This window comes from Pieris brassicae, chromosome 12 (genome assembly GCF_905147105.1).
Source record: "Pieris brassicae chromosome 12, ilPieBrab1.1, whole genome shotgun sequence".
NCBI lineage: Eukaryota > Metazoa > Arthropoda > Insecta > Lepidoptera > Pieridae > Pieris > Pieris brassicae.
The window spans coordinates 6,898,860-6,920,680 of NC_059676.1; the positions used below are offsets into that span (position 1 = coordinate 6,898,860).

The window sequence follows — 21,821 nt, forward strand, 5'->3', positions numbered from 1 at the left end:
GGAATTTCGAGTTATACTTTAAATATAATACTACTTACCATAAATAGAAGATTAGGTTTTAGGGATTTTTACAAGTAAATTTTAAAGTATTATATTTTACTGGAAAGTAAAAGGTTTTTAATTCTCGTTTCTGTATAATAATTATGAAACCCACATTACTTCAAGCTGCATAGTAGTATTACAATTCTATTGCATTTTTAAAAGAACATCTGAAGTTAAGTGATATGCCTTTGCACACTTGATAGTGTAAATAGGTATGTCAGAGAGAACTTGACATTGATATGTCAGAGAGCTCGCGAGTGCGTTACTTATTTTAAGAATTGGTAGCCTTTTCTTAAAGGACCTTAAATTTTCAAAGAGAGAGGGGAGAGATTATGGATCTCCAGACATAGAGAGGGACAAATGTGACAATCCGAAATTTAAATATAATTCTTATATTTCATATTACATTTATTTATTTATTATCACTTCGTTACACTACAATAAAATAAAAAATTGAACATAATTAAATCAAAAGGAGGGCATCTGGTGGCCTTATCGTTTTCGAGCGATCAAAAAATGAACTAAAAAGATGATACATTAAAAATAGAAAGTAAAAAGACACATAAATCACGATAATTTAAGATAAGTCTCACGTCAGTAAGTAGTTAGTAAGAAAGTTAGGGATACGATGTGGACAGGTAACATTTATTTAATTTATTTTACAACTTTAAAGGTTGGGGCAATCAACCTAATTCATAATTATCTTAAACGTAAACGATATATCAATTGCTTCTAAGTAGATGGCATTTATTATTTTTGTAAACATTCGAGTTGTATCATATGCCCGGCATAATGCGGCCTCCGTACACTTGATGATAAATAAGTGACATTATCCCAATCCTTGATATAGTGAATGAATATAGAAGTCTTAGAGATGTCCGTTGTTTTATACTTTTACTTACAATTATAATAAATAATTATCTATAGCGTATGACTTTTATACATCAACCTCAATTTTGTATCAAAAATTTAGACTCACACATTAAAACGTGTTATCACACATTATATATTTAATTCCAATCTGTGACCGTTACATTACATTAACGTATCTTCAATTCATACCACAAGTAGTGAAATGCTGTTTCTTAACAAGAATGCTGATGCAATCAGATATCGATATGACTCGACTTGCAGCACTATAATGTACATTCTTTAAGTTAAGCTTGAAATGTAACTGATAAAGGTACCACCAGTTTCAAACGTGACATTCGACGTTGCGCACGCAATAAGCGTGCATTTGGAAAAAAATATCGATAAGTTCATCCGGACATCACTATTTTGTTCCAACGGGAACGTTCCATTTTCGAAATCGGCGCGGTTTTTTTGTGATTGTGCCAGTTTCTTTGACCACGTGGAGTGGACTGTAAATTCTTTTTTAAAACACAAAATGCTAATAATTCGAATACAATATTATCTGTATTTTAGTATAAAGTAACATTTGTGCAGTTTTAGAAGAATTGACCACGTGTTTTTCAGGTAAGTTTTAATTTTTTTATTAATCCCTTTCCGATATATGAAAGTAACAAAACAAGTTATTATATTTAAATTCGCAGAACAGTCCACTATACACATATATATATATACAACGTCGCTATAGTAGATAATCTGACAGCGAAGGGGCCACTTACTTTTAGATTAAACTTTAAAATATTCCATACGTAATTTGTAACTGTAGTTTAGAATCTATGAAAATTCTGTGTTTTATAAGTCAAACAGGCATTTGGTGTCATACCGGCACTAAGTTCGGTCCATATGACAATCCAGAGCCGCTACATTATGAGTCTCGGCTTCAAATTTCTGCATATGAAGCCAAGAATATTTTATAGGCAAGGATTATCTTTCTGTTTACGTGTTTTTGGGTCTAAGACATCTCAGCATCCTTACGAAGTTTGTCTTCGCCGTACTGATAACTGCGTAGATCATTTGTACAGCCGGTTGGTTAATAGGTTTAATTGTTTTAAGGCTTTATTTCTGTCAGTCTGTTATCTTCAATGGATATAGATAGAGATGGAGATCTCTTATCTAAATATTAGACAAGTAAAGGCGGAAACAAAAGTTTCTAGTGGCTGTACAATTTTACTTCCTTATTTAAACCCAATAAAATTTGGCCGTTTTAAAATTAATTTACTTCCCTACCATGGAAGAGACTTTATTAAAGACATATACGTACTTCAATTTGCTGGGACGGGATGCCGACCCACCTGGTGTCGAAGGCTGCAAGACTGTTTAACTATTAATTCTTACTTGAAGTTGCTGAACTATCCGTTCGCATCGATTCTCCAGTTACATTGTACTCGGGCCTGGGGGTGTATCAGAGCTTTAGTCAGAGCCTCGTTTGTTTTCTGCTGTAGTTCGTACCTGGATGCCCCATATGCCGGACAGTCCAGCAGCAAGTAATCTCCGTTCCTCTCTACACATCGTCGCATTCGCGAAACGATATTTCCGAACAAAGAATGAGGCAATCATCTTTTTTCCTTGACTTCTTCCTTTCTTTGTCTTAGTTAGCCGATCCTCGAAAAGAATCACCCACTGAGCTGATTGTCTTTTGGTTTCGGGTTCGTAGCTATATATCCAGCTTTCATCACCTGTGGTGATATCAAGTACAGGATTTGGGTCACCGCCGTTGAACTTATTTAACATTTGGCGACACCAGTCAATGCGAAGGTTTTTCTGGTCGTCGTCCGTTCAAGTATGGGGAAATAATCTGGTACAAAGCTAACCTCTAATTGTTCGTGTAATATTTTTTGAACTTGACTCATACCAATGCCTAGGCTTGCCCGTAACTGCTGATAGGTCAATCTCTTATCTTCCTCTCGTCGCACGTCAGCACTGATGTTATCTTTAGTAGTTGCTGTTAAAGGACGTCCCTCACGCGGATCATCATTGAGATTGCAACGTCCACGCTTAACTCGTTAAACCAATTGTAAATAGTGGCATGAGATGGGGCTTCATAAAGAAAAGCTAATCGCAGCCTATCATAGCTTTGTTGTTGAGTAAGCCCACAACGAAAGTCATAATAAATCATTGTCCGAAAATTTTCTCGCGTTAGGTTCATTTTCACGTATAACAAGTTTTAGATTTGCCGCCAATTCGCAAAAACAAATGTCAAATTAATGCAATATACTACATTAGGTTATCAAAGAATTCTAAAATTGAAATTCAAAAAAGATTGCATCAGCAATGTTTCTAACTGGCCAGTTAGTTCTAAACATATTCAGTGTTACCTACGTAATAATGCTTTGTTAATTTAGGCATGCGATATTTGTGATACATTTTTTGATATGTTTCAAAAAGCTTTGTATTAATTTTGCTCCGTAATCTTTACTAACATTATAAAGATGTTCCCTACATTTGTATATTTGTATGTCTGTTTGTAATGTTTTTACAGAAAAACTACCGGACTGTTTTCAAATAAAATTAACCTTTAGAAAGCTGCATTTTCACTAACTGACACTGACGCATAAGCTATATTACATTTTAAAAAAATAGGGATCCCTGATAAAAATGCAATAATATAACCCAAAGCGTGAAAAATTATACATAAAAAACTGTTATCGCGTGCGCTGTGGAAACTATTGACGATAGAACGAAAATTTTGTATAAGTTGCGAAAAGTTGCATATTTTATAGAACATATCAATATCTACAAAAATAAAAAAAATGGCCCATGGGCAATTGTCCGAGATAGACCAACATACAATTGTATGTTGGTCTATCCCGAGCCGGAACACAAAAACGTGAATTTATTTTGCAATTTCCAATACACAAAAAAACTACGACACTTAAGTTCTACAAATAAATCTCTCCTCTAATATAATAGAAGCAAGTTTTGCATTTTTAATATTTGTTTTTAATTTTAACAAATTCCTGGTAGTATAGTGTTTTAAAATTTAGGTAAATGTCGGTCATTCTACGTAAATAATGTTACGAATTTAAAAATGTATTGTATATATATTCGTTCTAAAGTAAAATCTGTACATTGATTAGATTATGCATGTAAGTGTGTATCCAATAATCTGGAAGGAAGTAGTTAAAAACTAAGAAATCTAAGTAAAATAAAACTTTCATGATAACAATATCTATAGTCCGACTTTCCAATACCACGAGATTGGTGTCTACGCGAGTGAAACCGCAGGGCATTGAAAGTGCAATTAACGTTAAAAGCTATATGTCTCATTGCACGTTTCAAAAATAAAAATCAATAAACTAATTCATCTAGGTACAATTTGTACACTTATGCATGTCAATTTACGCCATCTCACTATCTTATAGCGGCATTAGTGATCACACATTGTTATCTTGATCCATTTTTTATTTAGGGATTCCTTGATGTAAGGCTTGAACTTATGTAGCGGAAGTTTGGTTACATGATCTGCAATTTTGTTATATATCTGTATACATTTCCCCATAAATGAGTTAGCAGTTTTAAGTCTGAAATCTGGAAAAGCAAGTCTATTCTTACTTCTTGTGCAGGACTTAGCTTAGTAAAGCGATGCTTAGATACGATACAGTAGCCCGTAAAATACCACGTTATAGCTATTCTCTCACACAGGTTGAATTTAGCTAGAATGATGATTATTCATGAATATTAGGCACTCATTGATTGAACTGAAATACTGATTCAAGCATATTCAGCGTGGTTTAATTTTGGACACCTAAACGTGACATGCGTTGTTTTAAACAATAAAGACAATTACGAGCCACTAATAAACATCTGATTATCTTTGATGCGATAGACAGTCTTATGCAGAGACTGTTTCAGCGTAGAGGAATCCGTCAACCACCCCCTGGAATGCGTGGCTGTGGCTTCCCAAAAAACAAAAATCTTCGGAGCTGTGAGGTCGCGTGCACTGCGAAGTGTCCAAGAAACATCTTAGCTTCTGAAAGGAGCTAGGCTGGCTAAATGGCCAGGGCACAATTGGTCGTCTAAGTGCGGAAAATGAGTCCATAGTACATACATACAAGTTTTCATACATAAAAATGTGTATGATTAACGTTTACTTACTATTATATGTTTGTATTTAAATCTTATTGGACTATTGTTGGCCTATCTTACTTGTGACTCAGAATCCTGAACTCGTTAATTCGAGCCCCGGGTGCACTTGACTTTCTATGTGTTTAACGTTCGCTCTTACGGCGAAAGATCGAGACGAAACCGGCATCCGTTAGACCCAAAAAGTCGAGTCAAGCTTGGCTGATCATCAATTTTCAATTATGACGAAACAGATATAAGAATCTGAAGCCCCGACCTAAAAGGATTGTAGCGCTTCTTTTTTAAATATTAGAATGAATAATGTCATTTCTTTTATGTGAAAAACACAAAAGCTTTTTCACGGATAACCGAGAAGTGGTCTACTGTAACTGTGTACTTAAAACAAAACAATTTTCGGTTGTAAAATTCTACATCTTATCAGACACACTGTCGCCGATGAGTGTCCAGAACATCTCATGTCAGGTAACATCTTAAATTGTTTACTATTGTAAAACAATATACAAATACTTTAGCAGATTTAAGTGCGAATTCATTACTTTTACTACATAGTCATTTAACTAGCGTAGTTCATATGCAGCACTAACAATCCGTCGTTGGCAGATATTTCTTTTAATCTATCCAACATCAAAATATCATATATCAATTTAAGTAACACATTGCAAACGTCAACTGTCAAGGGGCGTAGAACGAACAAGAAACAATTGACGATTAACTTTCTTGTACTTTTTTAATTGTTAAGAATTTAATACAAGTTATATAAAATCCCCGAGATATAAAATACCTCTGTTTCCAATGGATTAAAACAAACGTCATTTATAGTATTGATTTATAGCCTCCACGTTCAAGGCAAGTCACGCGTTAAAATTCTTAAAAAACTATATTATTAAACTGTTCTTATACTGACTTGATTTAAATAAAGCAAATACTTATATCGGATGTTGCTTCGCAACACATAGTCTGTATATGTTTATATTTGGTACAACGCGGTTCTAAAATCGATTCGATCAGTTTGGAAGACTCTATTTCTTAAAGCATATCAAGACGGTGTCTATTGAAACAAATTAACATAACATGATAACGTGATTGAATTATAGATTCAATCACTTATATATGTTTGAAACATATATCGCTCCTGTCTGCTTAGTCGATATAGGAATTTATATATCATATACGCATAGTATTCCAAGTATTACTATGCGCTTCTCTATTTTGTGAAATTATTATCAAACTTTAGTTCTGGTAAAACTTAACTTATATTTTCTGTAGATTTTAACCAAACACAACAGTTAAATTAAAAGCGATATTTCTACGTTCATTAATTTCACATTTAACCTTCTTCCCTCATCATTTAATAGACAACATGCTATTTTTCTGTAGTCCTCTGAAGCTAAAACGCCATACTACTTTATAGACGTTATAACGTACAGTTAGATTTATAAAAAACAAGAAAAGTAGTCGCATTATCGCATCTGTCTGATGCAACAACTGTACTTGATGACGCGAGCAACAACAATCTATTTCTTATTCTCTATGATATAGATACAAGGCTTTTCGACGTCTGGAAAACTGGGGCAGATAACTTTCGCGTTAACATATGAAATTAATTAAATACTTCCATCACACATATTCGAAGAGGACAATTACTTAATAAATATAATTTTTACATGGGAAACGATTTTACGAAGTCAATAATAATACTAGATGGTCTTTGCAAACCAGCTCGAGGACCACAGAACGCATGGAGAACTTTTAATATAGCCCGACCGCATGAAGTCAGAACAACCTTGAACTGAATTGTGCGCGGTTCATTGACCGCACATGCTAGAGCTTACCACAGCATTGCATTTGTCACAGGGGTTAACCAGCTAAAACTAGGTTTGGTATTAGGATAATAATTTGATATGTAAAGTCAAAATTGGCGGAAGTCAATTCATTGTACTTATTGGCAGAATATAAACCGTATATCAGTTATAACTAATACAATACACACTTGAAATGGTTAAAAGTGAACGTGAAGAGTTTCTAGATATTGAATACTTTTATACTTACTTTGAATATTTTTATACTTACAATGTATTGCGTGTAATGGGTTTGTATATCAATTTCACATCTCATTACTGTATAACACGTTTTCATGTCGCAGTTAAGGACATGCATGCGCCACGTGGCGTCTTTTATACAATTTATTTTATTTTTTAAACTAGTTTGCAATTATTTTTATACAATAAAACGTTGTATATTAATATTAAATGTATTTTTTTATTAATAGTCTATTAAATATAGGTTATCAATAAAACCAAGGAAGAACAGATATCCTGTGAAAAATAGCAGTAACAATGAAATCACAGACTGCTGCACTATGCTACCAATTAATTGACGTCACATAATAAGGTCATATGCCTTGATGCGTGTCACTTATTTTATGTAGTTGTCATCTAGATAGTGTGATGTAATTTTAATTGAAGGATCCTTCTTAAATGCCTGTATACTTTTCTCTTTAAATTTTTAATATACATAGAAATTACTATGTAGTCTCAAACGTTGAATCGTATTTATATATATATATTATCGTAGGAAATAGATTCATTTTATAAACAACCATTAAGCCTTAAAGGGTAAAAACTCTGAGTAAAAAACGTCGTGGATTTGACATACGGAAGTCATACTTAGCGATAAGAAATATTAAATATTAGGTTTATTGTAAGACAGTCCAAGTCTGGACTAAGCCGAGTCGCGGTCAAGCCAGCAAAATCATATTAAGAATCATTATTCTTGTCAAACTTCGCGATGTAATTACTATTTATTTGCATTCGTTTTTTACAAAATATGCATTCAAATGCAAATAATGCATTCTTCAAAAACATGTTCAAACGTTTTCAAAATTGCAAAGAAACGTGTTGTGTTAGAAAATAATTTCAAATACAAAACCATGTAATTGTTAAAAATTACATCACATTATCTGTAAATTTAGTTTCATTACTGTCCGTATTGGTGGGGCGGATTCGCTTAGTCTCACTCAAGTTAGGATTTCCATCACTTACCGTAAACTAGTAAAACGTAAGCAAGTTCCACTTCGAGCGTTTCTGAATACAAATCAGTCACTCATGTATTCCTGGAAAGCGGTGCTGGGGCTTCCTGACGAACTGAAATTCTCGGAGTAGTGAGGTCGCTCCGTGAAGCCTGCGAAATCCCATGAACCTTCTGAGCTTCTAGGCCTATTATTCAGGATCGGATCTTTATATATTCTAATATAAATATTTATATCCAAAACACAAATATTCGTAACCTACATAGTAATACTAACAATTAAAATTTAAAATTAAAAAATGTGTGCGTGTACTAGTGTACACACGTAAGAAGTGAAATTTGTTTATGACCTTATTTTTCTAAAAATCATCTACTATATGCAACTTTACAGAAATTGGTTAAATTAAGTTAAATTAGATAAAGTTTAACAAAAGCCTTTTATTATCATAGACATGAATACAAATAATACAATTATTTCATTTGACTTTATTACTACTAAGATTATTACAGAATTTCATTAATTGTAATATATCGTTATTACCGTTCGATTCGAATATCTTCGAATCAACCGTGGTAGGGATGAGGAAAATATGGCGCGTAACGGAAAAATCTGACGCGTAACCGAAAAATGTGACGGTGATTTTTTTTCCAAGGCCGATAAAGAAGTTTCATTTCAATAGAAAATTTTCATTAATTTTAAAAGTTTGGTCCCTATGGCATTATGTTCATAATAATATATTATGATACTAATGCTAAGAGGGCTACCAAAATTCATGATTTCAACCGCGCGTCCTCCTCTAGTGCTGTGGCATACACATATGCCTGAAGATCACGTAAGATGTGATCACGGCCAAACTAATGTGCTGTAATTCAAATATGTTGGATCCATAATACTCGCCAAGATTATTATAATCGAAATCAGGCAAAGTTAGAGATGACTATGTATTTTTTGTATCGAAGAATTTATTTTGTTTTATATTTTTAATTCGACTAGTCGAGAGTCGACTATTGAAATTATAGTGACGGATCAATACATATTTATTGTTTTTTATTACATAAGTACTTGTGATTCTGGTTAATGTCCGCACTTAGAGCTAACCTACTAATATAATGTTTAGGACAATATTGTATCGATAACAATATTGTAAATACAGTCAAAACCCCACAACATCATTTACAACAACATACCCGTTATATTGGCCCAAATCAATCCCGGCTGAATTCTATTGTATTAGTTAATACTAACGTCATCGGCTGTTATGACTATCGGTTTTTACGACCGGTAGTCCCTTCGATGTCGTTATAAGAGATTTTGACTGCATATTCACTTGTCTGCTTAAATAAATCAACCAATTTATATTTATACAAAAGTATTAATGACAGAACATTTAATTGTTGAGATACCAAACAGCTCGATACGATTATGGAATGTCAAACCCTTACGTAAATCAGTATAACACTCTTCCGTCTCTTTCTTTCAAATCGTGTTTACACTGTGATGAAAATAATGATGAGTACTTTTGTTAGAACGGTGCAGTTGGATAATGGTAATGTTGATATGGTAAGGAAAATAGGTTGAAATGCACATTTCAATTCTCCGTATTAAAGAAAACCTTACACAATAATTTTTCAGTTATGCTTACAAGAGCGGCACACGACAGCGATTGATATAAATGTATGTAGGACAATTGCAATTCCGTGAATTCGATACGCTGTTTGTTTGCAATTTATGTTTGTCCATAATTATTTTCTAAACTCATAATCTGGTGAGCCTATGTGTGCCATATGGTTCAAAATAAGAATTTGCCGCATGTCCCGATAATGCAATATTGCCAACCTTATAAAACCTAAACATAAAGTATTTGTTACCATGGTTACCATTTTTTTACATATTTCCCAATCTGCATACTTACCGTAACTTTTAACGTTTAAATTTCTATTTAGTTGTTTTTTATATTGTGGTTACTTATTTATTTTCTTGTTAGTTTGAATTTTATTTTCTAATATAATAGATGTGTATGTGTGTAAAATTGTCATCTTGTATATTTTAACAGACATGTTGTTTTAGGACTTATAAATACATTAGAATACGATCGTAACCATGGTAACAAGTATTGTTATTCTACATTCATCTACATAACGTAACGGATGTTATAAGCTGTTTTTTTTAAATACTTGTCAACAGTACATGAGAGTGTCACTTATTTCATCTAACAATTAATAATTACTTAATTAATTACAAGTCACCTTAAAATTTATGTATAAAAAATAGGTTAGCTATATCACTAACAAGCGATCTTGCATGCAATCCTAGCATGGAAATAAAAGAAATACCTACTGAGGATAATGTACAAGAAGTTCATACCTAAGTAGTAATAATAAAAATAATAAAGCTCGTTTAATTTCCAATTATGACAAAAAGACATATACAGCTTAGATTTTTTACATTTTATACATTATTTTATATATCTTGTTATCCTAGCTTAATTCGATACCGTCGTTCGGAATCCTTTCGCGAGTAAAGGCCACCTCCAGCTTTTTGCAAGTGACTCTGGCCATGGCTTTCTTTCTCCATTCTCTTCGTACTACCGCACCTATTTCTTCTATGCACCTTTTTTGGGGAGCCCAAAATTGGTTTACGCGGCAGTGTACTTTTAATGCTGGAAGCATATCCTCGTTGTATTGATTCGTTGAGCGAATAACTAAATAAACACAAAAAATACTCAACGATAATATAAAAAAAACAACAATAAAAAATGAAACGCTGATTGAAGGGTATATATATGAGTACAGCTAATAACGAGGTAGAAGAATTATCCTCAACATTAAAAACAATTATTTTCCTCTAACGTATACTACATTAGAGGTACTTGGGATATTATTTTTTTGAACTATCTGTCTCTGGGAGACATTATATTAATTTATTTTAAAGTTTAAATCCCAATTTAATCTTTTGTTATGATAAGTTGTAGATATAATTCCTTCCGTATCTTTATCGTAGGAATTAAGGAAGACATTCACACTATTAAATCTAGACTAGATGTTTCCGTCATAAATTCCTGGCGATTGATTACTTCACGCTTATATATATTTTTATGTTCTTAACCATTATTAGTACATTATTTCTTACATATTAGAGAATGATATTAATTATATAAAGGTATATAGAAGAAAAGAAACAACTATACCCAACTATATTATACGTAGTAAAAAATATGTTTAGTTTAAAAGAATGTCTAGCTAGACTCTTCCAATTGACATATTAACACTACTTAACACATACAATTTTATAATTAAACTACTGTTATAAGATAAGAATACTTTACGTTTCAGCAAAGGATAGTTTGAGATGATATTGTTTAAGATTTTTGATGAATATATTAATTTAAATCGGTTAAAGACGAAGCCTCTAAATGAGAGCATATATTCCATAATATTAAATTAAAATAACTGTAGTAATGCTCATTATTCAAATCGATTATATCGAAACCAAACCAAACCGAATCAACTGGTTTTGTTAAAAATTCTTGCCGCACGTTTTTATGACTTGCGTATTGGTTATTAATCAATGACTCATAAATCACGCGACCATGTAGATACATGGTCGCGAATGAAGATTCATTTAATGGCATATTATCACGTTTCAGTATTATCTTACCGCTTACGTAATTTATTCCTTTATCTAGGCTCATATTATAAAGAGGTAGGGGGTAGTCGCTGGATCTCCATGACTGAGATTGAAAGTAGGTGATCAGCCTTCTGTGCCTGACGCACGCCGTCGACTTTTTGGGTCTAAAGCAACTGGATTCTTCAAGATGTTTTTCTTCACCGTTCGAGCTGATGTTAAATGCGCACATAGAAAAAAAATGGTGCACAGCCGGGGATCGAACCTACTACCTAAGGGATAAGACTCGCACGCTGAAGCCAACACATGCATAAAATTATACATTAAAATATGACATCACAAATTTTACACACATACACATCAATTATATTAGAATATAAGCAAGGTAGCAACCCACTTATTAAAAAATGAAATAAACAAATAATAACAAAAAAAAAATAAGAACTAAAACTAAACATAATCTTAATCCTCATTAAGAGCATGATTAACAAAGTTACGGTAAGTTGGAACATTGTTGTAAATTATATCAATATTCATCTATATTGTAATCAAGTTGTAACAGAGACATAGCCTATTTACTGGGCCATTAAAAGTAGCAGTATTAACCGACAACTATATGGTAAAAGAAGAAGGACAAGAGGGCGCCCTAAAGGGATAGAAAATATAGAAGCGTTAGCAGCAAACTACCCGTGATGGCGTGGCGTACAATGGTACTAAAGGAAGTGAAAATATCGAGTAACAAAAAATATGTATACAATAAATATAAACTGTACAACATTTGTAAAGATTGGAACTACACCGGCTTTATTGTTATTATTAACACGAAATATTAAAATACTTTTGTGTGGTAGTCGAACTTACAAAGTCAGTTGAACGAAAGTTTTCTTAATAAAGCAGTAAAGAGTTTCCTCATAGATCATAGAGTATATATTGATATACTCTATGATCTATGGGGAAACTCTGAGAGGCGGGACAGACAGGCGAGCAGTCTTTGAGTTGATGTTAACGAATTTTACATTATTTCATGTTCAATTTTAGGAATGAATTCATTCGTTAATTTTTTGTTTGGTTGGATTTTATATACTAATTCTCACTGAAAATTATTACTGTGGTCACAAAGCTTGACTGAATATTCTGAGCGCACTGAGTGTCTAATTTTAAAGCGAAAATGGTAACACTGTCCCATAGGGCCATTTAAACATTCTTAATTTGAAATGACCCTGTGGGAAGAAAACTGACTTTCTGTGGGCATCCCGCGCACGAGAAACCTGGGAAGATGAAATAAAAGACATAGCGGGGAAAGATTGGAAGAAATTGTAAAAGAGACAAGTGGAAGAATTTGGCTACTACTACTACTTTAAATATAAGAACATAAGCTTAATGTTACCTTAATTATATTAATAAAAGCTATCTATTTTATTACTACTATATATTTTCTTATATTAGTATTATCTTTCTTTGCTAAATCATTTGTGTGCGTGTGAATAAATGTTTCTTTCTCCTTTCTTAAAGTTTCAACAAAATTTACAGTTTTATGATGGTAACATTATCCTTTAGGATATTCTGTTAAATTTTTCTACTTTTCTAACTCTAACTCCCATTTAAAAAACTTCTTTTATTTTAAATAATTTAATAACACAAAGCGTTTAAACACATCCGGTTTTAACTTACAAACTGTCAATCAAGAATTTACAACAACTTCTACCGAATGGTGAACAGAAAGTTGCATAACGCAAGGATAAAGACCGCGTCATGATGACGCGAGCGCAGCTTGCACGCTGCACTGTCGCCAAGCCGTCTCTTCAACAATTAATTGGCGAAACACAGAGTATTAATATTCAGATGTATTCTGGATATAAAGTCACTCTTATGCCGAAATTAATAACTAGAGATGGACTTTTAATTTATTTGATATTGATAATTCTAACTTGTTATTAGCTATGAGATTTTGATGGAGCCGACAGGAGTCTCACCTGTTGTTAAGTGATACCGCCAATGGAAACTCTCAATGCCAGAGGTCTCGCGAGGGCGTCACCTTTGACCTTAGACGTTAGCGATGAAGTGAAACCCCTTCTTTAGGCTCGTAAATGATCGGCATGTTACCTTCTAAGCCGAAACAATTCTTGCTGATGGAACTAAATTACAGACTTGAACCACGATGTTATTATAAAATAAATGTTACACTAACAATTTGTCTTCTGTGTAAGGCATTTTTGTATCTTTCAGTTCAGTCTTAATAAATCTTGAAGCATTATCTATTATTTAGTAGTTATGCTGGTGTATGGCTTTGAAATGTTATTGATACACGTAAAAGTTTTTTTTTAATTACTCAGATACATCTTTCTTTAATAAAACTATACAGAACCGAACCAAACTGTGCCATATATGGAAACTATTCCCTCTATTAATTAGTCAAGTCATTCCCAGGTGATGATAAATATTGTTCACCACAATATTTATCTAATCTCTGTTATTTCACCACTCTGTGCAGCGTCAGCTAGCAACAAGTGCATATAATTGCTGATCTCCGCGTGCGATCCACTGATGATTGCCAATTGCTTGCCTCCTGATTGAATGTCATACTAAGGGTTGTGACCAATTGTGACCTTGTAGCCTTTGATATATTGAACACAAAAATGCGTCCCGGGTTCATTATCCTTTATTTATTATTAGTAGAATGAGATGTAGTAGGCATGTTTCAGCCTCGCAGACTGATAAATGTTCTTTATAAGTCAAAGATATTGTGTTATGTAAGGAATTTAATTTTAAAAGGCAGTTGACTCTTTTTATTTAAGTGACACACACAGTCTATCTGAAAGAGAAGTAAATTTAGAAGACAGTGCTTTAAGAACAATAACTATTTTGTTATTTCTATGTAAAGGAACGTCATACCGCTTTAATATGATTTGATAGATTTCTGGAATGCCAGGATGACTCAGTGTTTTAATTACTAATTGTACGCAACTAAGTAACGCCCATGAGCTGATCTTTTTGATTGAATTATAAATCAGTGATAGTAAGTGACAAATGAGCCTCGTAAGTATATGCATATCATATTTTTTATATAAAGACTTATACATATAACATAGTATATAACGTAGTATGTCGATTCTACCAACAAATAAATAGAAGAAAGACTACCATCTTATATATGAATAAAATGGAAAAATATGTTTTTAAGCGCAAAACCAGAAAATCAATTGACCAGTTCAAGTTTTTTTTATTATTTATTTCTTAAAATCTGACGAAGATTTTAATAGAGAGATTAGAAACTATAATATATATAAATTATTTGATTTTTAAGTACTAGGTTTTTATTCCGAAATACCGATCAATCTCTGTGGGGTAGCATAGCAAAATGTTCCATATGTTGGTAGGTATCTACTCAAAAGATAGGCTAAGTAAGCAAATCATATTAATAAGGGGATACTAAGCTTAACATAAAAATATTAAATATATTTATTTAATATTGTTTTCAATTAAAATTGTAATTACGCTTACAATTACGTATTTGTTTCATTGTATCTAATCAAAATAATTTTTGATGTTTTTTATCAATGACAACTTGTATTACGTGTATATTATAACTAGATGGCGTCTCATCTCACATTTTAAGTCGTCTCTTGAATAAAAACGAAAGTACAAACTTATGCTTGTTTCTATGCGAGTGTACGCATGCGCTGAATAACGGTGTAACAAGTGTGTTAATAGTATTCAATGCACTTTGTTCTACAATAAGTGTGAACATTTCCATTTGGAATATTAGTATGATATGGCAAAAGATTAATTAATGACACGTTTTCACTGAAAATATCTACGACAGTATACTATGTATTGGGTAAACTAAATGTTGTATGATTTACATCAAGATATTAGTCCAAATAAAGCCGAGTGATTAAATAATAGGTTGTGTGCCTGGGCCAAGTGCTGCGCCGTGTTTATTTAATTAATTTATATGATGGGTATAATTAATTATTATGGGTATAATCCAGGATAAACGGCGTGTTGAACAAAATATCAAGGCTTCGCAACGATAGGTAGCGGTCGGGAATTGCGACTGCGGAAGAGTTTCTGCATTTCGCACAGGACAAGACACGCTTCACGAGACTGACGGCCAACCTCCAGTAATGGAGGGGCACCAAAATAAGTAGATTCAATAATAAATTATGGAGTAAGCTTTAGTTAACAAAATCTATATAAATTAGCCTTTGAACGGGAGTCATCATTCCTATTGACTCCACATTTTCAGAGGTTACTTCATACATAATGCGAATCTTCAATTGATGACGTGCATGCAAAATTGTCACTGATCACTGACGTCATTGACTGATATCACTTTTAATCGAACGGTAAAGATACAACAGCGAACCCTTATCACAAATGGCTGAATTATCTAGAGCTTATTATAAATATTTATTATTCCTTATATTATAGGACAAAATCCCTGAAGAGTTTCATTTGTCAATCTATTAGGCAAGTAGATGATCAGCCTTATGTGCCTGACACGAATTTTTGGATCTAAGACAAGCCGGTTCCTCGCTATGTTTTCCTTCACCGTTCGAGCGTATGTTAAATATGCAGATAAAAAGAAAATCCATTGGTGCACAGCAGGCCATCGAAACTACGACCTCAGGGATGAGAATCGAACGCTGAAGCTACCAGGGCAACAACACTGATGTTGATGTATGTCAAGATTACAATACACTTTACAAAGTCATATACTCTTGTTTCTGCCCCCAAACTCTCACTTCAACTCGATGGAACTCCTTATTGTTCTGTATTGTTTCCAGAGTAATTAACTATTTTAATTAACTAAAAAATCTTTTTCCTTGCATTACTTATGGAAATATTCCGATTGACAGTTCTTAGAAATTGTATTACATCATTTACAAGGATTTTTTGCTCTGACAGAAAAAATCGCGACTTAGATTGACTAGTACGGTATTCGGTTGGTTGTCGTGTCACACAGCACTTCGGGACTGTGCACAAAGTTTTATTTAAATATAATTAAAAGTACATAGGAAATCAAACTTCAATTGAATTCCAAGAAATTATTCAAAGGGCTTTTAAATTGTTGTTTTTTCTTACTACTTGAAAATGATAACGCTACTTGTGTTGGAAAATAGGTTGTGGTTTTAAATTTACTGCAGAGTTAATTTATAGCACCTTTAACATTTCACAGAATAATTTTGTACACATATTAATCAATAGCTTATAAAATAAAGCTAATAAATAAACTAATTACGTTATTTAAGTTAAAACACTTATTCCTGATACTATATAGAAGTACAGTTTCAGTTCTATTTCTAGCATAAGATATGTAGATATTATCAATAATTTACATGATACCTTATTTTAAGAAAGATCATAGACAATAAAAAAACATATTTTAACAAAAAAAAAAAACTTTTTTGATATTTTGGAATCGTATAAGAAGACCCCTAAGTCTAGGTACATAATATTGCACAGACGGACATACAAAACGAAGATGACCACAAAGCAACAAGGTCACGCCAAAACTGGTTGGAGGCTTACGTCATATTACAAATACTCTTTTTGTATGAAAGAAATGCTTTTTACAATAAGCGCATTTGGTTCTGTATGGAATTTTATAGACGTAAAATATTCCATACTATAATTGCTATGTTTTGGCATAAAAATATCTGTTATAGAAAAATATATTCCAGGTATATGTTGTCATTAAATGTGCTACAATGGTTGTTGGCTATACAAATGTCAAAACCGTACCATATAGCCGCCGTTTATAGGTTACTAAATAATGAAATACAAGATTATCAAATACAATTTAATTGAATAGCGACCAGAAAAGTCGTAAATTTTAATTATGAAGTTACATCGTCTCATAAAAAACGCTCTTTAGCGAAAACATAATTTAAAAATTCATACCTCAAACCATACGGATCTCCAACAAAACGACTTTCATCGGCACTCGTCCTTCGATGGAACACCTGCTCGGTGTCTCGAATTCCCGCCTTTTTTGCGCAGCCATGTTTTTTTTTTACTTTTTTCGCGATGAGTCATACAATACTGGCCAGTTCGATATAAAACCTTTTTTTAATAATTGTTACGTCATTTGTTTTATTTAGTACTTGTAAAGGGCAACAAACTTTGATTTTAGCAGCGGTACACGCGCAAATGGTTATCGAAAGTATACTGATAACTTTATGATAAAAAATGGTAGTACACTCTATATCAAGGGGGGTAATCAAAGAAAATAAATATCGCCCACAAAGATGTCTTTCTTCTCTTTTGTCTATTTGTCTAGATCTCAACTCTTGTCTTGACCATCGCCGTTGAGTTGCCTGCCTTTCAGTCTTCTATAGATATCTCAGATTGCACTCTGGAGAATGCTTTATGGAACTACACAACCTGATTCCGTCATCCCCGTTAAAACCACGCTCATCTGGAAGCACGCTGGAGTTTCATCCCTTCGTGGCATCCCCAGGTTCCGCAATGCACTATTCGAATTGTGGTTTCTTGTAAAAACAGCAGGAGTGGAACTCCTTGACCCCTTCCTAGACAGTTTAATATGGGTTCATTTAAATAGGCTTGTCTGTCCAGTTGTGTATAAATATAAATCAGTACCAAAACTATGAAATTATCTAAACTATTGGAAATCTTGGAAGCGAAAGTAGTACCGTTCTTGACCTAATGTCCCATAAACCCTAGATGGGACAGAGGGCGTCCATCGCGTTCGGTCTTGAGTCACTGATATCACTTCAAGTCATTTCGACTCTCTTTGCCTCATCTGCAACTGATGACGCCAGGTTTTCCTGGGACGGATACACTACCGCTTTCCATGCGGGATCCAATCAAGCGCCAGCTTGGGAATATTGGGATCCCTTCGGAGTGTATGGCCTATCCATTTCCATTTGCGTCGCATAATCTGCTGGATAAACTGGGAACCGTCTTGTTCGCTTATTCCAAAATTAATGTTTTTGTTTGGAGTAATATAAAAATGTTTTCATTGCTTTCACTGATTATTGATTGTGGCTAAATTAGTAATTCTAATTTAGTAATTCTCTTCAGTCAGACATCATAGAAAAATACGTAATATAATATAAGTAATTTAAGTCTAATATAATTTACTAGAAAGGATTTTTAACGTAAGGGAGCATTGTCTATTCCCCTTAGCACATTGTTTTGGAATCGTTGGATTATTTGGATGTGGCTATTATTGGTACAGCCCCAATTTTTACATGAAAGCGTGGAGATCTGAATAGTAGCATTTAAAGCAGAGAAAAATAATAAAATTAGGTTGGTATTCCAGTAATTACTTAGTTCCTTTAGTGTTGTTGAATATCTATAATATCGACAAACTTTTTTATACCTCAAACTTTAAATTGAAGGAAAAACTTTAAATTTAAATTTCGAGTTAAACTAGTGTTTGAGAATAGGCACGTAACTTAGCCAGGTTATAAGTGGTTAGTGTATGTACGCTTAGTAAGAAAAACCTACATATTATCTTTTTTGCAATAATTGAACGAATCGTACATACAAGATAATTTCACATGCCCCGGGGAACAATGTTGTAAATCAGTATTACGACTGCTTTAATGTTTTGTCATTTTTGACTTGTACTACAAAAAAACACGAATATATTATAACTATGCATACAAAAGTAAACCATAACTGAATTTTCATTTAGAAAAGTTAGACATATATATGATTAAAGACTTAATTGTCTAAGGACAAAAAACCTTTGATAATTTGACTTATATGTATTTTTATATTGAGTAGTTTTAAGTTAGGCTAAAATGTCGGTAGTCTGGAAGCATCTTCTTTTATTTGATCCTTTTTTTTCTATTTCTGTTTTGTGTTACTGTGGCGTAAAAAAAGTATTATTATTATTATCACCTATCGATATGATTACAACACTATTTCAAAAAATTTATTCTAACATAATTATACCTGTACCCAAACTATTCTAATCCATTAACAAAATCAGTAAGTACAAAAACTTTAATTATAAAATCTATCTTGTTCGTATACAAACAAAGTTCAAAATCAAAAGCAACAAATATCTCGTACATCATTTATACATAATAAAAAAAGCATTTTATGACTTAATAACTGATTGTAAGGTAATTTTACGAGCGTAATTTGTACACCTGTTGGATTTAATGGTCTAATTTAAAAGCTTTATTTTCTCCTCAGAAAAAGTTTTCTTATGTTTGAATATAACTTTTTTTTAAATTTAATAGAATATAGAATGTCTAGTCATAGATACGGTTGTTAGGAATGTAGTATATGTATTAGTTTATAATACATTTCCATAAAGCTAAATGGCGAACTGTGGAAACGATTCCGGTTTCGGATTCCGGGGGGATTTCCTGAAAGATATGACCTTCAACTGTTCAAAGTAAGTGTATACTTGTCCCTTAAAGGCTGGCAACGCATCCACTAACTGTGGATGTCATTGGGATGGGATGACTGCCCTTTTTGGGCGTCGCGTAGGCCCACCCTATTCTATAATAAAGGCTAAGGAAAGGTAAGCGTGCGAGTTGATCCCAGGTTTTGCAAAAATGGCTTATGTGCGCATTTGTATTTAGAGTTTGCTTCTCTTAAGGCTGATTTACACGTATTAAGTTGCCAAGTCTTAACGAAATTTTAACTAGATCTCAAGCGACTTAATTTTAAGTAACCGTTTACACGTAAAAATACTAAATAACTAGTTAAACTCATTTATTCGCTCCAGTCGTCCAGACCACAGAACAAATAATTTTCTGTAATTTAATCTTTTAATATTCCATAAACAATCTTCCTTTATGTATTCTTCAATGAACTTTATTATCTTGTCTTCCGTCCACTTCGACATTTTCGAAGATTTTTATTTATAAATTAAGTAGGTACTACGTTGCAATCACTCCGCCAGCTTATGCTTTTCACTTAAATTTAACTAAATTTTGCCTGTCCAAACGTGTCAAGTTATTAGCCACGCCCACCAACTTCACCGAATAATAGACAAAATTATATTCTACCTTGTTTACTTGCAAGTAAATTTTAACTTGCAACTTCTTACTAAATTCACTGTTTACACGGGTTAAGTCACTTAAAATTAAGTTAAAATTTAGTAAATTTTTAGTCAACTTGATACGTGTAAATCAGCCTTTACACATACATCATATACAACAAAAAGCAATCAGACTAAATATATATCCAAAGATGTAATGCGTCTATATACAAAAAAGGGTTCAAACAGGAATAAAAATTCCACATAGTGGTGGTGCGCGGCAAAAACTGCCTTAGAAAACGCTCAGTTGTGGAACGACGGACGTCACGGTGATAAGGATGGTATTTAGTATTTTGCCTTAACGTCCGATAATGTAACATAGCTGCGGGTATTCGACCGAACAGTTCTTTTGAACACTCAAAGATCAAGAAATCTGAAGGCCAAACCTCAAGAGATTGAGTTCACTTCTTCTTCCATAACGTTATTTGTTGAAAGTTGAATACCTAGGCCACGTGTTGCGCCACGACCGCTATCACATCCTTCTACATAAATAGGTTAAATACAGAATAAACGGCTGGCAGAACGAATCATGGCTATTGCGACTACGGAAGAAATTCTAACACAGGAAAAGACATTATTTAAGAGACTGACACGGCATTCTTTTGATTCCTCTCCATTACTTGAGGAGTAAGGCATCAAAAGAAGAAGCTGGTAGTCCCCATACATAGTATTAATATCTGTAAATACGTGCATGTACTAAATAAATTATTTTATAACACGTTCAAAACGTGTGTAGAATAATAAGTTAACATTAATATGGAAGAAAGACTAACCTTGAACAAGGACAGGCCGCGATGACGTCGACAGGAAATCCTGCGCAGCCCTCATGTGACGTTGGCATACTAACTGCATCGTATGATACAATATTAATTAAACACGCCCACAATTGTGGTCACTGTAAATCGTTGCGGTTGAGTCTCAGATTTCGTTGCTATTTTTGTATTTTTTTTATAATATACAAGTGTTTTTTTAGGCATTAGGCTGGTTACACTTTGCTTTCCTTCTAGCATGATCTAGACAGAACTAGTGGCATGATTCGAGTAACCTCAGTGTAACCCCAACTATATATATGTTTTATTTACTTTTTCCATTAATGTGTAC

General features: G+C 33.1%; 1 protein-coding gene across 1 annotated transcript in view; it reads left to right on the top strand.

The window, feature by feature from the left end:
- The first annotated feature begins 1,198 nt into the window (after positions 1-1,198).
- Positions 1,199-21,821, top strand: part of LOC123717530 (neural/ectodermal development factor IMP-L2-like) — a 44,395-nt gene continuing 23,772 nt past the window's right edge. The window contains exon 1 of the mRNA XM_045673576.1: positions 1,199-1,518. The gene's annotated coding sequence lies outside the window, so the exon portion shown is untranslated. The remainder of the gene's footprint in view (positions 1,519-21,821) is intronic.